Below are 15,261 nucleotides of genomic sequence, written 5' to 3'. Positions count from 1 at the left end.
GTACTCCTTTTTTTTTTGCGGATACAGACTAACACGGCTGCTACTCTGAAACCTCACTACTTCAGTGTGCTGGAATAGACTAGGCCCTGAGGCCCCCTGCTGGAGGCCTTGTGGTCATGGCACACCCTGCCCCAGAAAAGGACAGTTGAGAGGTCCTCCAAGCTGTCTACAGCGGCTGTGTGGGAAGCAGCCAATCAGGGTCAAGCAGGTCAGTATAAGAAGAGCTTCAGGGCAAGAGTGAGTTCAGTTCCTTGCTAGAGTTGGTGGTGGTTGGATGGTGGTCTAGGCTGGCTGTTAGGACTCCACAAGAATAAGGCCCTGAGGTAAGGGTAAAGAATGTGCAGGAGCCATGGAGAAGTGGCTCAGGGAATTATAGCAGCAACAGAGTTTATTTAAAGGGACATTGTAGATGGCTGCTATCTATAGGATTCCTGGGCTGGGACCCCCCTCACCACCACCACCGGGAAAGTGGCTTGGACTTTGAGGCACACCAGAATGGGGACTGAACTGTAGTGGCCCAGCTGCAGAGCTGGGGCCAGAAAGGCCCTGAGATAGTGAAGACACTGCCTCCAAGAAAGGAGCCCTGGGGCCCTGCTCTATTCTGGAGCAGGCAAAAACTTAGAGGCCCATGTTGGACTTGTATTCTGAAAGGGGTTTGTGTTGCTTTTATCTCACAGACAGATTGTGTATGACTTGACTGGAGGGCTGAGTCACTGAAGACCCACCACAATCAGAGTGTGCAGGCACATGCACTCAGCCAGGGGGGGCTTGTGAGAGGAGTGTGACCACATTGCATTCAGACAAAAAGGTAAGGAATATTTCTTAAGGGCTCTCTATGCCAACCCTACTACAATTAATTACATGCCTCTATTCTGTCATTTAAAATGTTCTCTTTTGTTTCCTCACATCCATTGGGTTATCTTCCACTCCCCCAGCCTGTCCCATCCCACTGTTTCTCTCATGCCTCCCTTGCAACATCCTCCTCCATCTTCTCCCCAAAGCTCTATCCCTCTTTATCACCTTCTCCCCATGTGGAAAAAATTGACTTAAATTTCCCCAGCGCATTCACATGTCAAGCAAAACTTTTTTTTGCTTATCACACCTGCCTCTCTCCTCCTCTGAAGTCTCTCAACCTCCTTACTTTGTTTATATTCAAGACTCCTCTACTTTTTCCTCTTTCTTTCCAAATTATGAACTCCAGTGGTCTAAAATCACAAAGGATAGTGAGGCAAATAGCAACTGGAAAAGCCATTTAATGTACTAATTCTTTCCGAAACTGAGAACTAGCTATGAATCAAGACTACTGTAGGAAGAAATTCCAAGCAGGCACTTCCAAGCAGGTACTTCAGTTTTGAAAGGATGATTTGGATAAAGTGGGTATTCCAAAAAGGGACTTTTACCTGAGGAACAACTGAGTTCTATAAGTTATTAACAGGCAAAAGTAGTATCTCGCCTGTTGCATTTGGTACAGAAATTGATAAAACACTTGTATGTAAATGGGCAGTTCTTTGCAGAAGATGTACTGGACTCTCCCAACTAGGGTTAATCCACTCACCCAACATGACAGATTTAACCTTTAAAGGACTAAAGATGGTGACAAATCTGCCTCTCACAGCATATTCCCTTAAAGGCACCATACACAGCAACTAGGATAATGGTAATGAAACTAAACAGTCTTTCCTTGCTGAGAATCCCAGAAGGATGGAACCAATCCACATTTTAAATAGATTGTCTGGAAATCTTGCCAGGTGCTTAACATTTTGACTATCTTCAAAGAAAATTTAAAAAAATTGTATTTGATCACTTGATGTTGGATTCTGATCTGTTCTGGAATGGTTTGGCCATATTTTAGCTGCCCACTGTTTACGTACAGAGTATGCATAAGAGGAAAACAAACATGAAATGGACTGCCAGTCAGAATACAAACAATCACAGAAGGCCAAAGTGGTTAAGATGATAAATCATCCGTTTGTAATCCAAGCGTGTGTGTGTGTGTGTGTGTGTGTCTGTATGTATGGGGGGGGGAGGATTCAAATATTCACTGCATAGAAAACCAAATGTTAAACTTGCACACACCACTTTGTGTAACTGAACCTGTATTTTTTTGTGGAATGGAACATTGTTTGGCACATCAGGAGAATATAATAATGCCTATTTTCTATATAGTGCTTTTCATCTGTGGATCTCAAAATGCTTCACAAAACTGAGTGCCTGAATTTCACCTCATAACCTGTGTGCACACAGGTTGGTTTTATTTATTTATTTATTTAAATAAGCAAATGGACATACGCCCACAGGAACAGGTAACTGCTTGTCTGCAAGTGAAGTTTCCTGTTTGTGTGCACAAAGTGTAGATACAAGCTCTTCATTCACAATTCAAAAATGCCTTTGTCTTTGATGCAAAACAAATGGTTAGAGCTTAGCTTCCAAATTTTAGCCTCTGGACACCCCAGTCAGAAACATCAACCACAGTAACAATTTCTTCTGTGCCCTCGTAAATATAACTCCCCTCTCCCATTCAAGAGTCAACTTTGATTCTGACAAAAAAATAGACACAAACAAGCTAGTTTCCAGTTCCGTGAGCAATACCTGGTACTGGCAGAGCTGGGAAACGTTGATGTAGTATCTCATTATGACTCATTGCTGTTCAATTTATTGTGAAATTCTCAGACTCTGTCAATTTCCTTTCAGAGCTTTATTTGTATCATAATAAAATTAGAGAGAGAAGAGCTTGGTGCAGGGAAAGAGATGGCTTTAATACCTAATAAAAATCCATATGTAACCCATTCCCCATGCAAATAGAGGCATAATCACTCTCATGGGTATTCTTCAGCTATGCATGCCCCTTTGTCCCAGCCTGTCATGCCAATTGGATCTAACCTGTAGGGGAGACCTTAAATGCATTGAAAGCAGATTTGTAAGGCACATGCACTAGCAGCATTGTGCTGACATTTACTAAGCACCCCAGTCCCTCAAGTGACTGGGCGCTAAGCCATTGACGTCACTAAACAATAGGCAAAATATTTCCTCCTCCTCCATAGCCCTGAACTGTAAACACCCAGCTTGCACATAGCAGGCTGAACATTTGGGAAGAGGCGGAGGAGGAGAATGTGAGAAACTCTCCAGTGGTGCTGCTGAAAACAAGCAGCTGCTACTGCATGACCAACTTCCCCATCCCCTTCCATTAGGCTGCAAAGATTACTGGTGTCCACTTGGTGTAGGCCATGTAGTGAAATGGAGGAGATGCACTCGAAATAAAACTGCACCATTGTACTCACAAGGAGTTATTGCAGGTGAAATGCCTAATATTCGCTACATGGAGAAACTTACCTTCCTTTCCTCTGTGGGCAAAGTATTGTTACAATTTTCCTGTGTATTTCAAGGGAGTGGGGGTGGGAAAGAATAGCAAGGTGAATTTTATTAAATAAAGTGCATACGTGATTCCAACCCACTCAGAAAGAAGGAGGCAATTTTTATGTGATGTGGACTGTAAAAGGGAAAATTATTTCCATTACTCTATGCTGCAACCAGCTCAGCTCTTGGGGTATGGCTTTTTATTGCATAGTTAACCCAAGCTCTTACCAGGTTTTAGCCCAAGCAACTTCTGAGCAGGGTTTGGAGGTGCTTTAAGCTATCTTAATCAGTTGTGGGTAGATGTTAGAACCCGGCTCTGGTTTAACTTGGTGTGGAATCCACCCAGTTTGCAATGAGGATGCAGGCAAACAAAATAAAATCACTCAAGTGCTAATAATAGTCCTCCAATGTCCTTCCCACAATTCCACTCAAATTGACATAGCTGCCTGGGAAAGAATCCCAGAGAATATCAGCACATAATACCATAGGACATGCCCCAGACATATATGGGTGAGTGCAGAAACAGTGAGGACTTGGTATTGTGGGTAGGGTTTTGCAATGGGGACATTCACACCTGAATTAAGCTATTGTGGGTGCTCTGACTGGAGTGCTAATCACTTACATTAACCATACAGTGAAGATGTAGCCTTGGATTACTGTATGTCCTGAACAGAAAGCTATTATGCAATGTTAAGGTTGAGAAACCAATTAGTCAGAACAAGAAAGGCAGAGTTAAGGCTGAAAGCCCCAACCTAAGTCTGCCTTCTTGTGTTTATGCATTAAAGTATGGGCCTACTTAATTGACAAATCATGATATAAAAGGCATTTCCTTTATAGCCTTATTCAAAATAAGGAGAAGGGTAGTTCAGCAGGGGCCTAAATCATCATACTGCAGCCCCTTTCTTCCAGCTAGGCTGGTGCAAAGGGGCCATAGGGCAGACATGAGTATCCCCCTGAACAGTATCCTACCTATACCAGGTGCACAGCTGGATCTACTAGTTCTCTACTTCTTCCAGGGCAGCACTGGACACAGGACACTTCCAAAGTGGAGCAAACCGGAGGATAGAAGGGGTGTGAGGTGGTGTGACTGGGATGTATAGACCTCTGCCCAAGCAATTCTGTGTCCCTGCAAAGCCCCAGAGAGTATATCTACGCGGCAATTAAAAACCCATGGCTGGCGACTCACAGGGCTTGGGCTAAGGAGCAGTTTAATTGCAGTATAGATAAAATACCAAGTCCCAATGATGCCGATGCTTGTACCTTGGGTGTCTTCATGATCTTCTTCTGATGTTGCCCAGCAAAGAAGGTATTAGTCACCAATAAGCCTTGACTGGCACAGAGCTCGTTATACAAGGCACTGGTGAGACCTCACCTGGAATACTGTGTGCAGTTCTGGTCTCCCATGTTTAAGAAGGATAAATTTCAAACTGGAACAGGTACAGAGAAGGGCTACTAGGTATCGAAAACTTCTCTTATGAAAGGAGACTCAAGGAGGTTGGCTTGTTTAGCCTAACTAAAAGAAGGTTGAGGGGAGATATGATTGCTCTCTATAAATATATTAGGGATAAATACTGGACAGGGAGAAGAATTATTTAAGCTCAGTACCAATGTGGACACAAGAACAAATGGGTATAAACTGGCCACCAGGAAGTTTAGACTTGAAATCAGACGAAGGTTTCTAACCATCAGAGGAGTGAAGTTTTGGAATAGCCTTCCAAGGGAAGCAGTGGGGGGCAAAAGATCTATCTGGCTTTAAGATTAAACTCGATACGTTTATGGAGGAGATGGTATGATGGGATTACCATGAATATTTAATTACCAAAATCATGTTAATAGGCCTGATGGGATGTTAGATGGGGTGGGATCTGAGTTACCCAAGAAATAATTTTCTGTTGTATCTGGCAGGTGAATCTTGCCCATATGCTCAGGGCTTAGCTGATCACCATATTTGGGGTTGGGAAGGAATTTTCCTCCAGGGCAGATTGGAAGAGGCCCTGGAGGTTTTTCCCCTTCCTCTGTAGCATGGGTCACTTGCTGGGGGATTCTCTGCTCCTTGAAGTCTTTAAACCACGATTTGAGGAATTCAATAGTTCAGACATAGGTGAGAGGTTTATCAGAGGAGTGGGTGGGTGAGATTCTGTGGTCTGCGTTTTGCAGGAGGTCTGACTAGATGATTATAATGGTCCCTTCTGACTTTAGTATCTATCTATGAAACTCTCTGGTTATTGTCATTCATACATCTAATGCTATGCCTACCCAGAATCCCAGGCCAGTTCTCGGCATTGTACCTAACTCTATTGAAGTTTCCAAGCACTAGGCTTGGTTCCTTCCATGGAATCCTGCTAATCAGTTCTTCCATCTGATGGTAAAAGCTGTTTTCTCCTCATCACTAGCCTGCAGAGTTGGCGCATAGACACTGACAAGGTTAATGAATCCCTTCTGTAGACTAACTCAGTGTCATGAATCATGATACATATGGACACTGCAATCTGAGTGTCACACAATGACATAAGATCATTTCTGATACCAAAATCTACATCAAACTCTTTTCTTACTCCTTTGCCATGCCAGTAAATGGTGTAGTACTTCTCCCTTATGAAACCTGTGTCTGAGAGTCGAGTTTCTGAAAGAGCTGCAATATCAATTCTGAAACGTGCAAGTTCATTACTCGGCAGCTGTTTTTCCTCAAATCTGAATTCAGATCAAAGTCGTATTCAGGGGTCAAAGTCCAAATATTCCAGCAAACAATTCTGTTTGTAAAAACTGAGCCAGATGTAAACAATGAGGCAGGGCTTGTTTGACCCACCTTTTCTAGGGCCACCCTCACATGAGGTAAGCAGGCCATCCCTAAACAGGGCTATTTGGAAATCTTGGTGGTTGCCCCAGTTCCCTTAGGCATCTTTCAGATCCCTGTGACCATCTTTCCAAGACCTTCAGCGCATACTCCTAGGTAAAATTATGGAGGAGTGGAGGCTGCCATAGACCTGTCGTCCCCACTTTAGACCACTGAGCCAGAATCCAAAGGCCAGAGTGAGTCTGGATATTCAATGACACAGAGATTGTAGCTTCTGCCATACAGCAACCTGAATAGAGCTGCCTATCGCTTCAGCATGAACGCCTTTTCTGTTGGGGTGAGATCCCTTAGCCTTTCTTCAACCAAGAAGTTGGAGTGAATCCCAAAGCAGTGGAGGATGCAGTTTAAAGTCATGCCCAGGAAAAGATTCACAAGACTTGCATATTTGAAAGATATCTTGCATACATGATCCTTCCCATGCAGAGATTGTGACACAGACCACTCTCGTCTGCTGCAAAGTGAAATCTCAAGTTGAGAGGATTCACCATAATAAAGCTGCAGTACAACCTCATATTTACTTGTGCCAAATCAATGATCCTGTCAAGAAACCTCTTTTTTATGAAGTAGCAGCAAAGTCAGCCAGAACAAATGAAACTGCTTCAGATGCATTGGAAGTCCTGAAGACACACATGTACAATGTGGCAGACGAGTTTTTGAAACATTACTATTACTAAGAAAATATCGACTGGTTCATAGACCGTGTGCAGATATTATTCTCACTCATTGAGAGGAAAAGATCTGCCCTGATCACCTACAAGTTTATGCCTATTATTGATTCACTCAACAGCTTAAGAAAAGCTCATAAGATTGTTCAAATAGCTTCCAGGAGGTATGCTCAAGAATTTTGCAACAGCATCCAACAGGTGGCTGATACAACTGTCTGTCATCTGTATGAGGGCATCAGAAAGGCCATTGGGTCGATAAAGCATAAGACAGCTCTGCTGAAAGATCTGGATGGCAATATCATAACTGATAAAGGGAAGCAACTGGAAAGGTGGATTGAGCACTATGGAATGATATACTCAAGGGAGTCTGTAGTAGACCATGTGCTAGAAAAATTGCTTGGGTTTGGAGTTGTGACTTCTCTGGATGCCAAATGTACACTACAGGACCTTAAACAAAGCATCAAAAAGATTCCCAACAACAAAGTTTCAGGATCTGATTGTTGAAATCTAGAAATGTACAAACAAAGACTTGCTGCAAAGATTGCACAAGGTATTGCTACTCTTTTGGATGGAAGAAACTGTTCCACAAGATTTTAAGGATGCTAGTTTCATCCAACTCTGACTCTGTGGAAGGCAGCACTGAGAATGCAGGGAAAGATGTTTGTTCTCACTGTACAATGCTGCTCTCTGTTGAATGAAGGTGCAGGTGGCACCTCATAATACTTAGTGTGTTCTGATTTATATTTTCAACGCACTGTACAAACTAATTCATTTATCCAAACAGCCCGTGAATAATTAATATCCCCATTTAACAGATGGCCAAACAGATCATCAGGAGGTTAAAGTAGCTCACTGAGTGGCTAGCTAGGCCCAGTTTGTCCCATGACTAATCCACTGGACCACAATGCCTCAAGGAAGCTACTTACACCTCTGTTTTCCAGTGACATCTATGAGCTGCATATACCATATTAGACTCCCACTGTCTGAAATCACACACCCAAGGGAGAGAAAAGTAACTCATCTCCTTCAGTTTGGGCACCAGATGCAGAGTATTGCCATTTTTTGGAATCTACACGTTTGATGTCCTGTCAGCTATTGCTGACCCACTCCTTCCCACTTCACCTTGTTTAAGTTTCCTCCACCACAGCTGACCCAATACCTGTGTTCACCTATAGGGCCAGATTCACAGCAGGAGTAAACCAGCAGAGCTCTGTTCAAGGTAATGAAGCTATGCCAATTTACAGCCACAGATTCTGGCCTGTAGTGTCTGCTTTACAGCTCCTATTGACTTTCACTGGAAATGTGGATGCTCAGCACCTCTGAAATCAGGGACACAGTGTCAGTAGCATGATAGTGAGTTCGCTTGTATATGAGGAGGGGAATTTTCTTTCCTGGTGCGACAGAGCAATCTGCCATTCAGGATTGTAGTCCAAGCAGATTCTCATTACTGAGTTCTTGCATTATTGCTATATTCAAAGAGAGCTGTGCGCTCTTACCTCGGGGTATTAGAATTTCATTAAAGTTGGTTTCGTCTGGCTCCTGCAGAAGCCAAGCAGTATTTGCTAGTAGTTTCATCTTTGCATCATGTGACTGGGCATAGCCTCAAACAGCCACACAATGCCAAATGTAGCATTGGAGCTTTCCATTTAGGTGAATGGAAGCCCTGCAGAATCATACTTTATTGGTTTGTTCTCTTGTGTGTCATTTGTGGCTTTGTATGGGTGGCTGGTGTTGGTGACCGCTTTGTTCTTGCTGAAGGGAAAGGTGACCAAAGTCATGTATGGAAAAAATGGGGGAAGGGGAAAGATTCAGCATGAAAAAGTGAAGGGTGGAGAAAAGACTGGTTAACAAAGTTGACTTCCCAAGTCATAAGGCTGCAGAGAACCAGGTCCCTGGCCCAAGCAAGGTAGTTCAGGCTAGACCTCGGCTCTCAAACCAAACTGGGCCCTTGGAAGGAATGACTATCTGAATTTGTGTTGTCTGGATTTTTTTAAGGAGAATCAAAACCATTATTTTAGAGGTCTTTAAATAAATATCCTCTTGACACAGAATGGACACCTGACTGCTTATGCCCTTCCTCCCTCCCCCTCTCACTGAGGTAAGCAAGGCTACAATCCATAGTTTTCGTGCTCCAGTGCAGTACCTTCACACCTCCCCAAGCAAGCATTCCACTTGCTGAGTGCCAGTTTTTCATGACTTAAGAGGGCCTTGAGAGGCCACGTACTATCGTTTTCTCCATAGAGAGGAGGAAACAGGCTCAGGAAAGTAAGGCCCCAATTCCGAGCTGCGCTGAGCTAAGCTAAGCTCAGTGTAGCTCAGGATGGGGACAAAGGAGGCTTTACACCAACTTGTACCCTCCCTGGATTCTGGAGGCTACTTTTAATTTATGATTGCTTGTAATGACTCTCCTGCACCCCCATAGGTTGCTACAGCAGCCCAGGACAGCCAGAGTGCAGTGTACTCCTCCCATTGCACACCTCTTCCCAGTAACTGTGAAAGCCCTGTATTGCCCAGAGAAGCCCACTATGTTGGGGTCATTCTTCAGAGGCCAGTTCCATCTAGTTTACTGAAGCTATATGGTGCCAGAGGAAGAGTAAAGGAGCCATTGTGGACTGAGAATCAGAGCCTAAGCAAGTCACGGCAAGAGGCAATGATTCTCAGAGGCTGGGTCACAGACTCTGGCTTGCGCTACAGCACTAAAAAATAACTGTGTAGATATTGTGCATATTATGCAGGAGCTCTGGCTCTGATGCCTAGGGAGGAGGTTGTACAGCTAGAGCTCCAGCTGAAGCTGCAACATCCGCACTGCAAGCACCAGAGCGCGAGCTCGACTCTCTTGACCTAGGCTAAGAGACTTGCTGCTGTGGGCTGCCGCTCACTGTGTGATGTACCCTAAATGTCTTGCATGATGGGCACTGTGTCCTAGTCAGGCATGAATAATTTTGCTTCAGCTTTTGTCTCCCCCATTTTGTATAGGCTTGTCACAAACATTTGTATAGTTATTTTTCTAGCACAAGTGTCCATAGAAAGCTAGTTTCTTTCCCATTCTGCACATGAGTATATGTACTTTTGGCTGTAGTGCTATCCTTGGTAGGTAGTGCGCCCCCGCCTCCGGTTCAGGATCAGGCAATGACATAGCTCTTTCCAAAAGTTATTTAATTGGGCCTAACAACCACCGTTTGAAGTACCGAAATGTCATTGTCCCCTTTTTACAGATGGGGAAAGTGAAGTTCACAAATTATCTAGAACCAGGGTTAATGCACCGGATGCAGGATTCCAGGTTTCCAATGAGACTACCCACAGTAAGCAGTGCAACCAGATGTGTTTTGGGGACCAGGTCCTTGGTGCAAAGCATTGTCAAAGCCAATCAGTGGCAGAGGAGGCAGTAGAACCCAGGAGTTCCCTGCTCCCAGTCCTGTGCTCGTTCTTCTAAGACTCTGTGGGACAGAAAAAAGGTGGAGGAAGTGGGGCGGGTTTTACTAAAGCTCTTGCATATTTAGACAACTTCAGATGGCTACACTTATCCGCTTAACTACTTGCACATGCCTACGTACTTCATCCATGTTTAAGATCACTGCTGATAAGCTAAGGCTCTTTTCTATGCTTATGCACTATGGCATGTTTTCAAATGTTCACAGCTTTCCAATTTTGCAGCCTTGACTCCACCTCCCCCCTTCAAAGCACATAGTACTCATTGAGACTATGCATGAGTAAAAGTTGAAAAGTTCAGTCGTTTTCAAGTTATTCCTAAGGGGGGAGGGGGAGAGCAAGAACTATTTTTCTCCTATGGGAAAAATAATGTGGTTCTTCTCATAGTTTTATAACTCCAAAACAGCTAGCTGAATGCATTCTCTTTGGGCTTTCCACAAAAATTCACCTTTAGGCAGAGACCAAGCATGGAAAATTTCAGTCTCAGGAGTGAACGTTTTGGAAAGTTGTGTGTTAGAACAGAGTATTATAACAGCGGCTGTTTTACAAACTCAACTGTAACGGCCACTAGCAGCCACTGCTATAATAAAAAGGCTACAAAATGGAACACCACATTTGGCCCTAGTCTGAGCTAGAGATGTAGAAAGCATACCTTGTTAGATGGAATAGGAGCTGCACTTTTTACCCTTTAAACAGACCTACGCCAACCAGAAAAATCAAAGGGAGAGCCAAACCAATGGTCTAGTTTGTGTCTGTAAGCCAAGACACAAGCAGTCATTAGATAACACATAGGACCAAAAAATATTGTGGTAAATAACACGTTGCTGTGCATTCTGGAAAGAATGCCAGAATACTCCCTGGCTTGGCTCTTCCTTATTCTCCGGAACAGAACCAGGCACTCAGCTTGATCATGGCTCAAATTTTCATTGGCTTGCTCATCTCTATAATAACTTTACAGAGAGTTTGTTGGATTATTTCCCATAGGTCTCACATTAGGATGTATCTGGACTGAGACACTTCAGTCATGCTGAGTTGTGGGAAGTCTCTAAAACTGGGGTAATCAGGAAGAAATTACCAAAGCTCTGTTGTGGATTATAATGTCTAGGGAGAAAGTATCTGTAATTCATTGGAAAACCCTAGATGCATTATAGGTGGGGCACCATGAACAATAGGATCAAATTCCATTTCAGCAACTCCTACATTCTGCTGAAATGTTGACTTATTCTCTCATGAAATCTTTCATACCTATCTCCTCATTACACACACACAAAAATAATCATTGGTGTAAATTTGCCACAATTATTTTTGATTGTGATTATTTTTTGGGGATAATGGATTTTTGTGCTACTATCTCAGGCAGCAAGTACTATTCCCCAGCACTTAAACCCTGTAATGTTGTTACGAGAGCCCCTTCAGAACTTCCTTCCCCCTATATATCCTGGGAACGTGGGGGAAATTGTAGCCAGCCTCAGCGCCTCATGTCCTCTGCTTCCTAAGCTTCAGTTTATATACAGTGTTGCAGTTATCACAGCTCACCTCCCTAAACTTCTGACACCTCATACCTGCGTAACTCCAAGGACCATTTCAGCATGCACTGTAATCCATTTAAATCCACCTGGTGGGGAAAACTAGAGAATAAGAAGTAACTGCAGGCAGGGCCTAGCAGACCATGGAGACAGAAAAGATGCAAATGCCTGTCTGCCTCAATGGTGAATTCCACAACAATAATGCTGAACGCTGGGGCATCTTGGAAAAATGCCAAATTCCATAGAACTGGTTGAGACAAATCGGGTAATTCAAGTCTCTCACAGCTACTGTTTCAAGCGGTTTCCAGACCAGCGGGCATTATTGCCTTGTTTGAACTTGGATCACATTTTCAGTGTTACCTGCAGAACTATAGGCACTAGACATATTTATATACAACTTTTTAAAATGACAGATTCTGGAACAACTATACTGTGGGTAGGAGTGAATTCCATGGCAATGTGTGCCGCATGGTGTTGCAGAATTCACATGACCCTGATCATAAACAAAACACAACTATTTTAATTAATCTAATCAAACATGCGGTAACCAAACACACAATGCACCAGAGATCTTAAAAGATAATAAAACCTGGTATAAAGAAAAGGAGTACTTGTGGCACCTTAGACTAACAAATTTATTTGAGCATAAGCTTTCATGAGCTACAGCTCACTTCATCGGATGCATTCAGTGGAAAATACAGTGGCGAGATTTATATACACACACACACAGAACATGAAACAATGGTTTTTATCATACATACTGTAAGGAGAGTGATCGCTTAAGATGAGCTATTACCAGCAGGAGGGGGCAGGGAAGGAGGAAAACCATTTATGGTGATGATCAAGATGGGCCATTTCCAGTAGTTAACAAGAACATCTGAGGAACGGTGGGGTGGGGGGGAGAAATAACATGGGGAAATAGTTTTACTTTGTGTAATGACCCATCCATTCCTAGTCTCCATTCAAGCCTAAGTTAATTCTATCCAGTTTACAAATTAATTCCAATTCAGCAGTCTCTCGTTGGAGTCTGTTTTTGAAGCTTTTTTGTTGAAGGATAGCCACTCCCAGGTCTATAATTGAGTGACCGGAGAGATTGAAGTGTTCTCTGACTGGTTTTTGAATGTTATAATTCTTGACGTCTGATTTGTGTCCATTCATTCTTTTACGTAGAGACTGTCCAGTTTGACCAATGTACATGGCAGAGGGGCATTGCTGGCACATGATGGCATATATCACATTGGTAGATGCGCAGGTGAACGAGCCTCTGATGTGATTAGGCCCTATGATGGTGTCCCCTGAATAGATATGTGGACAGAGTTGGCAACGGACTTTGTTGCAAGGATTGGTTCCTGGGTTAGTGGTTCTCTGGTGTGGTGTGGGGTTGCTGGTGAGTATTTGCTTCAGGTTGAGGGGCTGTCTGTAAGCAAGGACTGGCCTGTCTCCCAAGATCTGTGAGTGATGGGTCATCCTTTAGGATAGGTTGTAGATCCTTGATGTGTTGGAGAGGTTTTAGTTGGGGGCTGAAGGTGATGGCTAGTGGCGTTCTGTTGTTTTCTATGTTGGGCCTGTCCTGTAGTAGGTGACTTCTGGGTACTCTTCTGGCTCTGTCAATCTGTTTCTTCACTTCAGCAGGTGGGTATTGTAGTTGTAGGAATGCATGATAGAGATCTTGTAGGTGTTTGTCTCTGTCTGAGGGGTTGGAGCAAATGCGGTTATATCGTAGAGCTTGGCTGTAGACAATGGATCGTGTGGTGTCATCTGGATGAAAGCTAGAGGCATGTAGGTAGGAATAGCGGTCAGTAGGTTTCCGATATAGGGTGGTGATTATGTGACCATCGCTTATTAGCACCGTAGTGTCCAGGAAGTGGATCTCTTGTGTGGACTGGTCCAGGCTGAGGTAGATGGTGGGATGGAAATTTTTGAAATCATGGTGGAATTCCTCAAGGGCTTCTTTTCCATGGGTCCAGATGATGTCATCAATGTAGTGCAAGTAGAGTAGGGGACGAGAGCTGAGGAAGCGTTGTTCTAAGTCAGCCATAAAAATGTTGGCATACTGTGGGGTCATGCGGGTACCCATCGCTGATTTGAAGGTATACATTGTCCCCAAATGTGAAATAGTTATGGGTGAGGACAAAGTCACAAAGTTCAGCCACCAGGTTAGCCGTGACATTATTGGGGATACTGTTCCTGACGGCTTGTAGTCCATCTTTGTGTGGAATGTTGGTGTAGAGGGCTTCTACATCCATAGTGGCTAGGATGGTGTTTTTAGTAAGGTTACCAATGGATTGTAGTTTCCTCAGGAAGTCAGTAGTGTCTCGAAGATAGCTGGGTGTGCTGGTAGCATAGGGCCTGAGGAGGGAGTCTACATAGCCAGACAATCCTGCTGTCAGGGTGCCAATGCCTGAAATGATGGGGCATCCAGGATTTCCAGGTTTATGGATCTTGGGTAGCAGATAGAATATGGTAATGGCTCATAAGTGATCACTCTCCCTACAGTGTGTATGATAAAACCTATTGTTTCATGTTCTCTGTGTATATAAATCTCCCCACTGTATTTTCCACCAAATGCATCCGATGAAGTGAGCTATAGCTCATGAAAGCTTATGCTCAAATAAATTTGTCTCTAAGGTGCCACAAGTACTCCTTTTCTTTTTGCGAATACAGACTAACACGGCTGCTACTCTAAAACCTGATACATTTGTATTGATTTGCTGCATAAAATAGAGACTTCCTTGCTTGTTAAATTAGCTCATGTTAAGTCACTAACAGGAGATCTTTTGGACTAATGGGAAAAAAGTGTATGGCCTTGTCATGGGGTCCATTCACCACTACAGGCACCTCCTCCTGGCTGCTCTGGGGATTAGCTTCACTCACATCTGACATCCCCTTCTGTTCGTTCATGCACCTTGCCATTTCTTTCTCTCTGCAACTCGGGGTGTTCTCTCCATGACTTCACCCGCTGGCCAGGTCACTATGGTACTCTGGAAGGGGAGGACTAAAGTCCCACTGGACAACTGTTCTAGGCAATCTTCTTCTCCACAGACTGTCTGTGCCACCCCCGCAATGGCTGGTAGGGGAACCGGGGCCCATATTCTACCCCAGGTTCCAGCCCAGGGATACTACAATCAGCAGCCAAGGTCTGTACTGTCCCAAACCTTGCTACTGTTTCCTAGGCTGCTCCTACTTTGCCTCTATCAGGGTCTTTCTCCACTCTCTTCTGGGTATGCCCTTCCCTTACAGCCAGGACCCCAGAGCTTCTATATTCTGCCTGTTTTTTTTCCTTTCCCCCTGCTAAGGCTAGAAAGTGACCACAGGCCTCCATACTGCAGCATGCTTCTGCTGCCAACTTCCTGGCTGTATCATAGACCCACCTGTTCTTTCTTAGCTGAGCTCTTCTCCCAATCAGGGGTTGCTTATCCAATGTAATTCCCCT

The 15,261-nt window shown here is 43.9% G+C and overlaps 1 long non-coding RNA gene across 1 annotated transcript in view; it reads left to right on the top strand.

The window, feature by feature from the left end:
• The first annotated feature begins 253 nt into the window (after nucleotides 1-253).
• The window catches only part of LOC119853839, a 39,906-nt gene continuing 24,898 nt past the window's right edge, over nucleotides 254-15,261 (top strand). The window contains exons 1-2 of the long non-coding RNA XR_005292242.1: nucleotides 254-323; nucleotides 678-808. This is a non-coding gene — a long non-coding RNA (uncharacterized LOC119853839). The remainder of the gene's footprint in view (nucleotides 324-677; nucleotides 809-15,261) is intronic.

The sequence above is a fragment of the Dermochelys coriacea genome, chromosome 3 (assembly GCF_009764565.3).
Source record: "Dermochelys coriacea isolate rDerCor1 chromosome 3, rDerCor1.pri.v4, whole genome shotgun sequence".
In the NCBI taxonomy this organism is placed as follows: Eukaryota; Metazoa; Chordata; order Testudines; family Dermochelyidae; genus Dermochelys; species Dermochelys coriacea.
Note: the sequence above shows the minus strand (reverse complement) of the source record. Positions and strands in the feature narration are given on the sequence as shown.